The 13,443-nt window shown below is 38.2% G+C and overlaps 1 long non-coding RNA gene across 1 annotated transcript; it reads right to left on the bottom strand.

Moving 5' to 3' along the window:
• Positions 1–6,287: 6,287 nt before the first annotated feature.
• On the bottom strand, positions 6,288–8,041 carry LOC120091689. Its single transcript, XR_005485815.1, has 3 exons — positions 7,675–8,041; positions 7,521–7,582; positions 6,288–6,602 (listed from the first exon to the last, which is right to left on the bottom strand). It is a non-coding gene; the product is annotated as an uncharacterized LOC120091689 (long non-coding RNA).
• Between the last annotated feature and the right edge of the window lie 5,402 nt (positions 8,042–13,443).

Genomic DNA, 13,443 nt, shown 5'->3' on the forward strand with positions numbered 1-13,443 from the left:
TTAAATCAATTTGAAAGGAATAAAGTTTGGGAGTTAGTCCCTAGGCCCTCTCATGCTTCTATAATTGGAACTAAATGGGTCTTTAGAAATAAAATGGATGAAAATGGAAATATCATTAGAAATAATGCTAGACTTGTAGCTCAAGGTTATTGTCAAGAGGAAGGAATAGATTATGAAGAAACTTTTGCACCCATTGCTAGATTAAAAGCTATTAGAATGTTACTTGCTTTTACTTCTGATAAGAATTTCATTTTGTATCAAATGGATGTGAAAAGTGCATTTATAAATGGTTATATCATGGAGGAAGTTTATGTAGAACAACCTTCGGGGTTTGAAAGTTTTGATTTTCCCAATCATGTCTATATGTTGAAAAAGGCTCTTTATGGCTTAAAACAAGCTCCAAGAGCTTGGTATAATAGACTTAGTAATTTCTTACTTAAGAATGGATTTAAAATGGGTAAAATTGATACTACTCTTTTTATTAAGACTAAAGAAAATGATATGCTTTTAGTACAAATACATGTGGATGATATTATTTTTGGTTCTACTAATCCATCTTTGTGTGAAGAATTTTCTAAGTGTATGCATAGTGAATTTGAGATGAGTATGATGTGAGAACTTAGCTTCTTCCTTAAACTTCAAATCAAACAACTCAAGGATGGTATTTTCATAAGTCAAGAAAAATACACAAGGTATTTGCTCAAAAGGTTCAAATTCAATGAAGGTAAAATTGCAAAAACTCCTATGAGCACATCCACTAAGCTTGACAAGGATGAAAAAGGTAAGTGTGTGGATATAAAAACTTATAGAGGTATGATTGGATCTTTATTTTATTTAACCGCTAGTAGACCCGATATTATGTTTAGTGTATATCTTTGTGCTAGATTTCAATCTTGTCCTAAGGAATCACATTTACATGCCGTTAAAAGAATTTTTAAATATTTGCTTTGTACTATTAATTTAGGCTTATGGTATCCTAGAAATGTTGAATTTAATTTGGTAGGATATTCCGATGTAGATTTTGCGAGTAGTTTACTTGACAGTAAGAGTACTAGTGGGACTTGTCAATTTCTTGGTAGTTACTTAGTTTCTTGGTTTAGTAAAAAGCAAAATTCGATTGTCATTACCGAAGCGGAATATATTGTAGTTGCTAGTTGTTGTGCTCAAATTCGTTGGATGAAACAAACTCTTTGTGATTTTGGATTAAAGTTTGATAATGTGCCTATATTTTGTGATAATACTAGTGCTATTAATTTGACTAAAAATCCTATACATCATTCTAGGACTAAGAATATTGATATTAGACATCACTTTATTAGAGAGCATGTGCAAAATGATAATATTTCTCTTGAATTTGTAGGCTCTAATAATCAATTAGCGGATATTTTTACCAAGCCTTTGAATGAAGAAAACTTTTGCAAAAACAGGCTTGAGCTCAGTATTATTCGTTGTGATGCCTCTTGATTTTATAATTTTACTTGTTAAATTTTTTAGATGACATTTTGATAGGGGGAGATATGGAAAGCATATGTTAATATTCTTAGGGGAGTTGTGCCAAATTTATGTTCATGTTTTTAAGGGAAACATTTATGTAGTTCTAAATTTTTCTTAATTATTCTTTTTGATGATTCCGAAGGGGGAGAAGTTTAAGAAAAATATGCCATAAATTTGTTATGATTTTGATTGTATTAATTAGGGGAGAATTTTTTTTTTCTAGTGAATTTCAAGAATGATCTTTATGGTGATTATGTTGAATTTTATTATGTGCACATATGGTTTACATGTATTTCAAACTATTTTTCTTGAATGGTTTGTCATCTATAAAAAGGGGAGATTGTTGGCTTTTTTGGCCCTTAATCTCAAATTAATTAATTTAATTAATTAATTAATCAATGTTTTGATGATAACAAACTCAATTTTTAATTACTGAAAATCTTAGTGTTTTAATAGTCCATAGCGTAGAGCTCGGAACAACGATTCCAACACCTCTTGAATCACTCAATTGGAGCTAAGACGAAGACGATTTGACCGAAACAAGTCTATAGAGAAAATACCGTGGTGGATAACGTGGCATACCAGACCACTTGTATATAGACATTGGCATATATTGGTTGAATGTGAATCATTAAGAGATTAACATATGATGGACTTTTGTTTTTTGGATTGATTTAAAATAAAAAAAAATCAAATTAAAAAGAATGAATTTAAAAAGAAAATGAATTAAAAGGAAAATAAGTTTAATATTATTTTATGTTTGTGTCTAACGGCTAGTTTTTTACACATGGTATGTTTTTTATTTTTGGATTGACTTTAAAAAGAATAAATTTAAAAATAAAATGAATTAAAAGAAAAATAAATTTAATATTATTTTATGTTTATGTCTAACGGCTAGTTTTTGACACATGGTGTATTTTTTTTTTATTTTTTGGATTAATTTTTTTAAAAAATGAATTTAATATTATATTTTGTTTGTATCTAACGACTAGTTTAGTTTAAAATCTCCACTATTGATTTCTCTTTTCTAAAATCCAATGGTTCAAATTAATTGTGGTTTCTAAAAATTTTTCCATCTCTATATAAACCATCTTCCTCTCCAAATTTTAAACTAACAAATTTTACATCTCATAATCCTCCAAAACTCAAAAGTTCCATTGTTGCTCTCTCTAAGTTCCCAATTTTTTTTTCTTTTCATCTTATTCCTGAGAGTGTGTTATTGTATTGTAAGGATAAACTTGTTGAGTGCTTAAACTTGTAAATCCACTCTAGTGAGAGCTGTATTATGTTCTTCAAAAATTCTAACATTTGTAACGGTTTGATCCTAAACCGTGGAAAGGATTGGGTTTGCTCTTGAACCTGTAAAAGGAGCGATGGTATAACGGTTAGGCTCTAATCCGTGGAAAGAGTCGGGAAGATTTTCTTCAAATTCCCAAGAAGCACTTGGGGAGTGGAGTAGGTCGAGTTTGACCGAACCACTATAAAAATTACGGTGTCTTCTTCTCTAACTCTTTTCTTTTTAGTTTTGCAATTAATTTAAGCAATTTATTGTATATTTTAGTTTGTTCTTATTTATTTGTTAAAATTTGATAGAATTAAATTAGCACATTTTTTTTCATCTTTTTTGTTGCATAATTTGAAATTTTCTTATTATTTATAAAAAGTGTATTAATTAATTTAATTGGGTTAATTTAGAAAAAAAAGTTTAATTAAACCCTATTCACCCCCCTCTAGGGTTGCCATATCGATCCAACAGAGGGATTGAGCAAAAAGGTTCTCCCCAACTAAGGTTGACGTTGAGGGTTAGATCTAGTAGTTCACTCTCAACTAAGGATAAAGGCGGTCATATCTTCTCCTAGGCTAGAAGGATAGTTTGGAATTGCTAATGCTTATGAATGTTTATCAACGCATGATGTTTACTAAAGTATGAGTTGTCCAAGTATGTTTTCCATATCTAACGCATGCTAATAGTTTTTATAAGCTAGTTCAACATGATTTAAGCCAACTTATTTTACAAAGTATGAAGCATGCGTTAGGGTTAAAGCTAAGGTTGAGTGAAGCTTGATATACTATGTTTTAAATACCTAAGGTTGTCAAAGTACATGTGTTGGTATTCCTAAACATAATGAAAAGGGATACTGAAGGTAGGGAGGGTATCCTAAAGAGTTTTCTATGCTATATTTGAGAGCTATTCTTTTAATGCTCTTCGAGGTCTTGACAGCTTAAGTGAGTCGGATACTGAAGGTAAGGAAGGTATCTGAATTAATGTACCTAAGGTATTGACGATACATAGAAAACTCCATGTGCAGTTAGGCAGGTCTGAATGAGAGGCCAAAGTATGGGTCTCTTGGCCGATAATAGACGCTGGGAGCTAGAGCGATGTATGCTCGTTCTCAACTAAGGAATAATGATGTTTAATAATGTTTAAGAGTTGTTATCAAAGTTTAGGTTTAAAGGAAGTTGCTTGAGATGCCCATCGGTATATTTAAAGAGGTCGACATAGGGATTTCCCCTAGCCATAGTTTAGTATGAACAGGTCGAAGTAGAGGTCTCATCTGGCCATGGTTTGGCGTTGGGAATTAGAGCAAAGAATGTTCATTCTCAATTAAGATTCAGGTTTCAGATACAATGCTTTTAAAGGTTTTATGTACACGTTTGCTTGGCATATTTTAGTTCCAGTATTATGTTTTCGAGCTTTCAGTTTAAGCATGAGATTTATGTTTTTATTAAGTCACTCACTGGGCTTGTAACTCACGTTTTCAAATGTTTTCCTTTCAGGTAGCGGTCAATTCCCAAAAGACTATTCTGCTGTTGCTCTGCCACTCAAAGAAACAGGTTGAAGGAAGTGTAATTGAAGACCTATATTAGTTAGTACACATGTATCTGTCTAGTGACTAGTATTCTAGATGGGGCTCACTAAGTTATAATATTCATGAATAGACAATGCTGCGAAACTCTGTAATGTAAATATGTTAAGTTCTGAGTTAATATGTTCGTATATTGATGATATGTATGTATTCAAGGTTTGAGCAAAATTTAACAGGTTAGATAGGCAGTAAGTGCCAACAAAAGGGTTGGTAACTGCTACAGTCACCGTTCCATCCAGATTAAGAGGGTAATCTGAAACGGGGTGTGACAAGTTGGTATCAGAGCATAAGGTTTTGGGAATGGAAGAGAAAAATTTATATATATAAGTCTGAGTCTTGAGTCCTTAGCATGTGTACTACCTAAGTAAGAGGAAGATGCCAAGTAAAAGTGGCAAGTAGAGCAGACAGACAGATAATGGGAACCCTGACCCTACCTTTAGAAGTTCCGATACTCGAGGGAATCTAGATTTTAGTGAACAGAAAGTTAAAGACCTGGTAAATTAGGAAACGACTTCAGACGGGGAGTCGAGGATTTTGCAGACAGGAACAGATCCTCAGTCAGAGGACAGAATATTTAATAGGATCGCCAAGGGGTTGACAGAAAGTGTCAAATCAGTTCTGGCGGATACGGAAAGGAAGTACGGTATTGAGAATGACCTAATAGGTATTGATAAAGAACAGAGAGCTACAAGTTAGCATAGGGTAGGAAGGAAGAAGCCAAGACTTGTGATTAGTATGGATGATAGATCAAGGTTTTGGCATCCTACCAAGCTGGTAGCTAGTATGGGTAAGAAATCCTTATGTACGAATTATGGTAAACATCTTCGAGGGACATGTTACAGAAGGAAAAAAACTTATGTTTCCAATACGGACAGGCAGGACATTTCAAGAAGGAATGCCCAGCTAGGTCGAGAAGTTTAGATAGAACACAAAATGACTTTACAAGCGATAGATGAGCCTAGTGGCTTCGAAGCCAAGGAAGGATTTAAAAGAAGAAAAACAAGAAAGGAAGCAGGACGACCTCAATGGTAGGGCAGGTTTTACGAAGTGTCCTACCAGGAAGCAGAGAAGTTACCTAATGTTGTGAATGGTAAAGTAACTTTATGTATCAGTATATTTATGAACTAGTAGCTTATGGTATTATACCTTTATTGTTATCTACCAGGTTGCACTGCTTATAGTAGAGAACATGTTCCTAAGTAGTTATTATTATGCTGTGGAGAGGTTGTAACAGTATAAGAGTTTTACAGGCTCTGGAGTAGTTGTTGATAAGTAAAGTTATAAAGTGATTCCATTAGATTTCCTGGAATTGATGTCACTCTAGAGCATGGATTTCCCGAATAAATGTTACAACCGTATGAATTGTTTTAAGGATAGATAGTGTTCGAGAGATTTGGTAGGCAAGAGACAGTATTTATAGGAAGCAAAGGAATACTTCAGGAAGCTTAATAATAGTAGTGAAGGCTAGGAAGCTGCTTAGTAAAAGATGTGAAGCCTACTTAGCCCATGTGACGGTTTCGTAGGATGAGAAACTGAAACCTGAGGATGAACCAGTTGTACAAGAGTTCCTGGATGTTTTCCCTGAAAAGTTATCAGATTTACAATCTGATAAGGGAGTTGAGTTTACTATCGATTTAATTCCAGATACAACACCTATTTTTCAGGTACCATAAAGGATGGTGCTAGAAGAACTTAAGGAGTTGAAAGCTCAGTTGTAGGAATTAATAAATAAGGGTTATAGACCAAAAGGAACAACCTGGACTTACATAGTAAATCAGTCTGCAGAACCCAAAACATGGGCTCTGATACCAATTGTAACAACTTCTTAGGACAACTAAAAAGGGGATCGTTACTATATGCATACATAAATGTTCACATTAAAGGAAAAATAAAATAAAATAAAACAAAATAATAGAATTTTGGACTTCTTAAGTGTATAAAGAAACTATTTTAACTTTAACTCAAGATTTCAAATCGTTTGACCGGGGTACCCCTTAACATGAAATAAATAAAAATAATAATAATACAAAAAAAAAACAGAGAAAAATATTAGCTGGAGAGAAAAAATCTCCAACCCCTTAACCCAGTCAAGGAAAGTTACTGAAAAGAAAACTATATATATATATATATATATAAAGAAAACATGAGAAGACATAAAGGTTCAAATGCAGAAACGTTCCTAGTTCCTTTGGCACTATCACGGATTCCTCTTGTCAATCGCCCGATTATCCTTGCCCTTACCTAAAAAACATATAAGATAAAGGATGAGTATAAAATACTCAGTAAGTGATCCCATTACCAGGATCAGGCTATGCATCCATAAACAGAGAACGTTGGGCCGTGGCTCAAACAACTACAACTGTTTCAATAAGAAAAACCCAAAGGACATACTGTCTTGCCTTGACTCGCATGTCTAGTGGTCTGATGGCACACCGTCAAACATGGAAAAAAAAGAAACATGAACGTGAACCTATCGGTTCACACATATCTAGCGGCACGAAGGCACACTGTCAAACATGGAAAAGTAACATGAACATGAACCTGTCGATTCACGCATGTCTAGTGGTCTGATGGCACACCGTCAATACATTGGAATATATATGAAAGCGAACCTGTTGGTTCACAAAATCGTAACATGCAAATGAACCCGTCGGCTCATGCATGTCTAGTGGCCTGAAGTCTCACCGTCAAAACATGAAACTAGACCCATCGGTCCTCTGAAATAAAACATGCATCAAGGCGAAACGGTAAACTGCCCTATTGGTCTAATCATGCATCACATACATAATTTCATGAGTAACCTCACAACTCAGATCATAGCATAGTATGGAAGTTCAAATATGCCCATAATACTCATATCTGACATGCAACAATTATATGACAAAGAAAAAATCACGCTTCTAAAGTCCATTAATTAACTTTATAAATCTAATCTAGGCCTCCTGGCACGAAGGCACCGGTAATAGTCCCACTTACCTCAAATTGGTCATAAAATTCCACGCAAATAATTAAAGAAATCAATCACCAACGATAACTTGAATTAACGTTCCTAACACAGAAACACCGCCTTCAATTTCGACCCAAAACTTGAATTTTAAAAATTTTAGGCACAACTCCAAAGTGTTCACAACCTATTCCATAATCTCCAGAAAAACTTACCCAAATTCACGCTTAAGGTGCTAGACAAGTTGCTTAAATACTCGAAGTCCTTGACCTGGAAGCTGAAACGTCAAGGTTAATGTTAGTTTGAAATTGAGAATTAATGAGCATTAGAGAAATCACAACAATTAATCCAATAAACACAAAATCTCACCTACAAAACCAGACTGGCACGGACGAAGGGCAGTGTTACGCTGATGACTGACCAAACGAGGAGCGACGCACAGCAGGGCTTCGTCTGATCCAGTGGCTCGCGAACAGAATTGATTAGTGGCAGCTTCGAGTCGGCAGTAGCGTTCAATGAAGATCCAGACGAGATGGCGTTAGACGACCTGGCTAGAGGACGACGATGTTGGCTGGCTCTTAGCTAGCCCAGACGGTGGTGACAAGATGAGGTGGCGGCTTCTTTCGCTTCAATGTGAACAGCGGCGGCGAGGAGGGTTGAATGGACGCGAAACGAAAGAGGGTTTAGAGGGAGGGGGTCTGTGCGTGGGTTGAAGAGAGAGAGAGAGAGAAATTCTAAATTTTTTTCTTCTTTCTTTACCACTTATGTAAATATATATATATCACTTAAACCCCCTTTCCCTTTCCCTTTTAGATTCCAAATTCCACATTCCTTTTCCAAAATAGTTTTTTTTTAAATCATCCATCAAACAAATTGAATTATCTCCATAAATAGTCAAATCTCCAATTGCAAGTTGTTCGCGTGTCATATGCTTGTTGTTTTGCAGCGGGTGTAATGCCACTGCAATGACTGATGATATGTATGATATGTGTTGCGTTGTCTTAATCACGCTTCTAGATAATATATGTGATGCTACAAAACATCGTAGAATGCGTTCTTGTAGTGTATGTGTGTCACAAGTTATCTTGCGTTGGAACCAAGTATAATTCCACCACAAGTTTATCAAAGTGAATCGAGGTCGAATACGGGGATTGCGATGCTAGATGCGATATTGATGTGATACATGCAACCGAAATGAAAATAATAGTGTGTTGTGTTTGAAATGTAAAATGTAGCGACAAACAAATAAATGTGAAGTTGTGCAAGTGTATGAGGGAATGCAATGGCAAGTCTTGTGAAAGATATCAGAATGAGAACGGGTTAGGGGAAAGGACATTGCAAGTTTGTCAATCCTGTTGAGGACGCAACTAAGGTTCCACCTTCCCTTGGCTTATACCTCTCAGTGATCGGCCGCGTCCCATATCTCTATGGTGATCAGGGATGAACGTTGCGATCGCAAAGTTGTTTCCATCTCTGAAAATACTTCTTGCTTTAGTTAACGCATTCTATCAACCTTCTTTCGAGAGGTGGATTAACATCTTCACATCTGCTCTCACAGGTGAAGATGCCGTTGAGCATGCGTTAGCTAAACTTAGTTGACTTCTTCAACATGGATTAACTTACTCGCTTAATCCTTCCCCCTTACCCTGGAGGATTAGTTACACATGGTGAGAGAAATGGACGATGAATGTATGGTGGTGAACAGAGTGATGAAGATGGACATGATAATGATATTACGGATAAAGATAAAGCGTTTGTTACATATAGATGAATGAAAGATCAGAAATGAATAACAGTTGATGAACAAAAAGTAAGAACAAATGAGGACAGCGTGTCAGTGTCTTGACATGGATCCCGATCAGAGTTGGTTTGCTTGCTGGCGTGTAGGAGGAGTAAGGTAGAGAACTTCCTTCTCAAGATAGTTCCCTAGGTAAAAATGACCCTTGCACAGAGCTTCTCTTCAAGATTGTAAATGAATTTCTGGCTCCTGAGACTTCCTTTCGGACTCGTCTTATCTATCTCCCGGACTCTCTATGAATGTCTTTTCAGACCAGCCTCCTTCCTTTGGTGTTAATGTAGCTATTTATAGGCCTTAGCACCTCCTTCGTTAGTGGTCTCGCTCTGAAAAGTTATTTTTTCTACCGAGGCTTGGTGGAAACGTCCACTCTACTCCACATTCAATTTGTCAGATCGTACAAAAGAAAAGCTGTACAATTTCAGAAATCCCCGCGAATGCGTCGCTTTTTTTATCCACGATCGATCGTCACATGCGGTGCGAATGCTTTGCTCTTTTTGTTCTCGAGCGATCGTCGCATGCAGAAATACCTGTTTCCTGCAAAACAAAGACTTGGACATCCCTTTTTGCCATCACAATGGGGTCAGCGGGTGTGCTTCCGACATTTTACAACCTTTGCGTTTCTAAGTAAATTTCTATATGTTTGATGCAACTTTTTCCTTCCTTTTTCCACATATTCTAAATAAGATGGTATAAATAACTTGTATTTCTACATGTTATCTCACCCCCAAATTTAGATATATGTTTGTCCTTAAGCATATCCTCTACTAAGGCAATTCAGCTCAAGTCCTATCCTTACTTTACGTCAATCAGCTACTCCGAATGCTCTACCTCTACATAATTTCTCAAAATTACTAATTCCTTCTATCATTTGAACATTTCTTCAGCATGCTCTACTTTATTCTTACCTTAGACAAACCTCTGCTCAAAGTTCTCTTCTTGTTTTGAAAAGAATGTTTTTTTTTTTTCTGTTCTTGTAAAAACAACGAAGCGCACCTTTTATGTGGTAGCCTGGTTTGCGTCTTACTATAGAGAGCGTTGATCATGGTTACACCCCTTCGTTTTGGCTTACTCCCACGGGTGTCATGCGAACATCCACTTCGGTTGTGTATCAAGCTCAACTTCAACTCTTGTCCCTTGGCCAAGTTTTCACTTTAGCTGGTCAGTGGAGTTTTCTTTTTTTTTTTTCTTTTTTTTTTTTTGTATTGCGCGTCGATCCTGGTAACCTACCTTTGTTTGGCTTGCTCCCACAGGTGTTCATCGAGACATCCAACTACGAGCACAGTTCCTTTCACGAACTTTAACTCTTATCAGGTTGGCGATTTCCCTTGCTAGTTTGATAGCTGAGTGTTCTTTTTTTTTTAAGAATGCATTTGCGAATGAACGCTCCGCCTTGATGCATCTGCTCAGACCTTTTCCACCCCCAAATTTTAGAGAGTTGCAAGGTCCTCATTGCTGTTTTGGACAGAAAAGACAAAAAACTTAGTCAAAATTTTGAAAAGAGGGTTTGAGAGAGTCTTCGTGATAGAAAGGTAAAGTGAAACTATGCGATGAATTTCTAAATTGTGTTGAAAATGCAATATAATAAAGAAATTGCGCTAAGGTTACGCATAATACTCGTCTGAGCAGCGCAAATAAACGATGCAAAAGAAAAGAAAGAAATACCGCATTAAATGACAAAAGGATGATATAAATAAAAAGGCCAAGACATAAGGAAAGAATAGTTCACTCAATGTACATAAAAATTTTCTAAGTACACAAAGAATTGTCAATGATCGCAAAACACAAAAATTTCAAACATGTAAAGGAGAATACAAAGGTATATAGGTACATAAAAAAATTGTTAATGACCGCAAAAAAAAAAAAAAAAAAAGAAAAAAAAAAAACCGAAAATGTGAAGGAGAATACAAAGGTATAGAAGAAGGTGATACACCCCCAAATTTAACTTTGTGGTGGGGGCTCATTGTGAGGAGGGCGTTGCGGAGGAGCTCCTGGCGGCGTTTCTTGAAAGAAAAGAGGCTATGCAGATGCTGAGGAACCACAGGACCATGCAAATATGCAGTCAAGAAATTAAAGTACTCGTGATTGCGTTCTACCATCTGCCTCTGATTCAGGCGAAGAGTAAAGATGTTGCGTTGAATGTTTATCATCACCGGGCGCAGCTCTATGTTGCTCTCTCGCAACTCCATCAATGTGTGGTAGAAGGAAGATAACTCTTGTGTCAAGAAGCCCCACATGTCTTTAAGGGCAGCAACTATGGATGCGTTGGGAGGGTGGTGTCGTCGATGTCTCACTTGCATCGGTTTAGCGCTGAACGGAAGGCCCAGCACCCACACCGTGTGGGTCATCAACATGCGGCGGTGTGATGGAGGGCGAATTGATGCTGCTGGGGACAGAAGGTTGGAATCAGAGGTAAGGAGAAGGTTGGTGAACTAATCAGGAAGAGGGGAGAGGGGCTCAATGGTGGGACTGGGTAGTCGGATGACCAAAGGTAAAGGGTCCTCCAAGGGTAGATTGGTTGGCTGATGTGATGTACTGCCTTGGATTATTTTTATGCCTCTGTCATTGTGGCGTCGTCTCTTGGGTCTAAGTGGTTGCAATGCATTTAGGCCAATGAGGGGCCGCTTCGGTTGAAGCTCTGGGCAATGCGGCGAATCCTTGAGAAAGACTCTCAGGATTTTCGTGCTAATGAAGCCATGGACTTCTGGCATTGGTTCTTCTTCAATGCCCGTGCCCACAGATAGGAAAAAGCTAGAGATCATCCATGGCTCACATCGATTGGAATGCCACGCGCAATGCAGTATGCAGCCATGATTCTATCCCTTGAAATAGTCTTATCATGAGAAGTCGGGATGAGCAGTCTCTTCATCAAATAGACCCAAAGGCATGCGTCTGGCAGCAAATGGTTGGAGATGAGGGTTTTAATGCCGGTCAAAGACACTGTCCCCTTGGTGTCTGGTTGCGCTAGTATTCTCAGTGCATCCTCCATGTGCTCTTCGACAGGATCATTAACCAATTTTTTGCCCAGTGCTTCCGGGAAATTCTTCAACTAATAGAGCTGATTGATGTCCTCGGCGCTGAATGACACTACACTCCCATCAACGACCACCGCATCTTCGGTGTCATGGAGCTGGTCGTGGTAAAAGGCCCGCACTACCGAGGGAATGACTATGGATGGACATTGGTAAAAAGTCTCCTATCCATGTTCCACTACTATACTGAGGATGAGATCTGGTAGTGCAGCCAACGCAGGGAAAAAACCCATTTCCATTAATAAATCATTATTTTCCTTTCGGGTTTTTGGGCGCCTCTTGGCCGGCGAAATCTCGCTAACTTCCACCTTCACTTTTCCCTTTTCTTGAGCGGACGCAAGGCGGGGGTTGTTGTTGTTGAATGCATTCTCGCCCCTTGCTCTGCTCTTGCTTTTCCTTTTTCCATTCTTCTCTTTTTTTCTTTTCAACTCAATTGTGCGCTGAAATTTTGCTTTGCGGCGCAATTCCTTTTTCTCCTTCTCCTTCTTCTCTACTTTCTCTTCTTCTTGCAACTCTTTTTCAAACTGCTCGGAGGCGAGCGCAATGTGCTGCTCATCCTCGAGCCTTCTTTTCTCTTCTTCTTTTGCCCTTGCGTAGGCAAGCAAACCTCCTCATCATGAAGCCTTTTAGCCAAATCGGCCGAGGCGATAATTTGGCATGCCCTTGCCATCTTTTCTTCATTCTTCTTTAATTTCCTTCTTCGTTCTCCTTCTCCATGCGTTCGTTGATTATTGGGTCTTCTGTGGACCCTTGCGGCGCATTCTCCTTACGATGCCGCATCAGTGGGGAGATGTCAGGGTCTTCTTTGTCATCCGAACCTCGTGGTTCAATTTGCGTTGACACCCCCTCTCCACCCTTACGGTGGTTGATTCTCCGTCGAAGTCCGGGCTTCCTGCCCTTAGCCTCCGCTCTTCTTCTTTTCTCAGGCACTTCTCTTCTCGCCTGCGTTGTCTTTTTTCACTTCTCCTTCTTTTCTTTTTCCAGTTGGGAAGCTTCATCTTTCTCTGCCCGTTGCTCGTCGACTCCTCTCTCCTCCTTCTCCGCTTCTTCGGACTGCCCTATCCGCCTCCTTGCCTCCACGACCTCCAGAACAGCCCCAATGGGTCCCTCATTGGAATCTATTGGGGCATTCTCCTTAGGATCCGAGATGGTTAGGGCCATCCTCTGTGAAGCCAAAACTAACTCCTCCTCCGACGGAAGGGGTTAGTTTACTACTCTTGCTTCCGGAAACCCCCCGTCCTTCTCTAAGTGACTCAAGATGCTCCCAAACACCTTCTTATCATCTTTTCTCTTCTGTTCACTTTCAGTTGG

The sequence above is a fragment of the Benincasa hispida genome, chromosome 11 (genome assembly GCF_009727055.1).
Source record: "Benincasa hispida cultivar B227 chromosome 11, ASM972705v1, whole genome shotgun sequence".
Classification (NCBI taxonomy): Eukaryota; Viridiplantae; Streptophyta; class Magnoliopsida; order Cucurbitales; family Cucurbitaceae; genus Benincasa; species Benincasa hispida.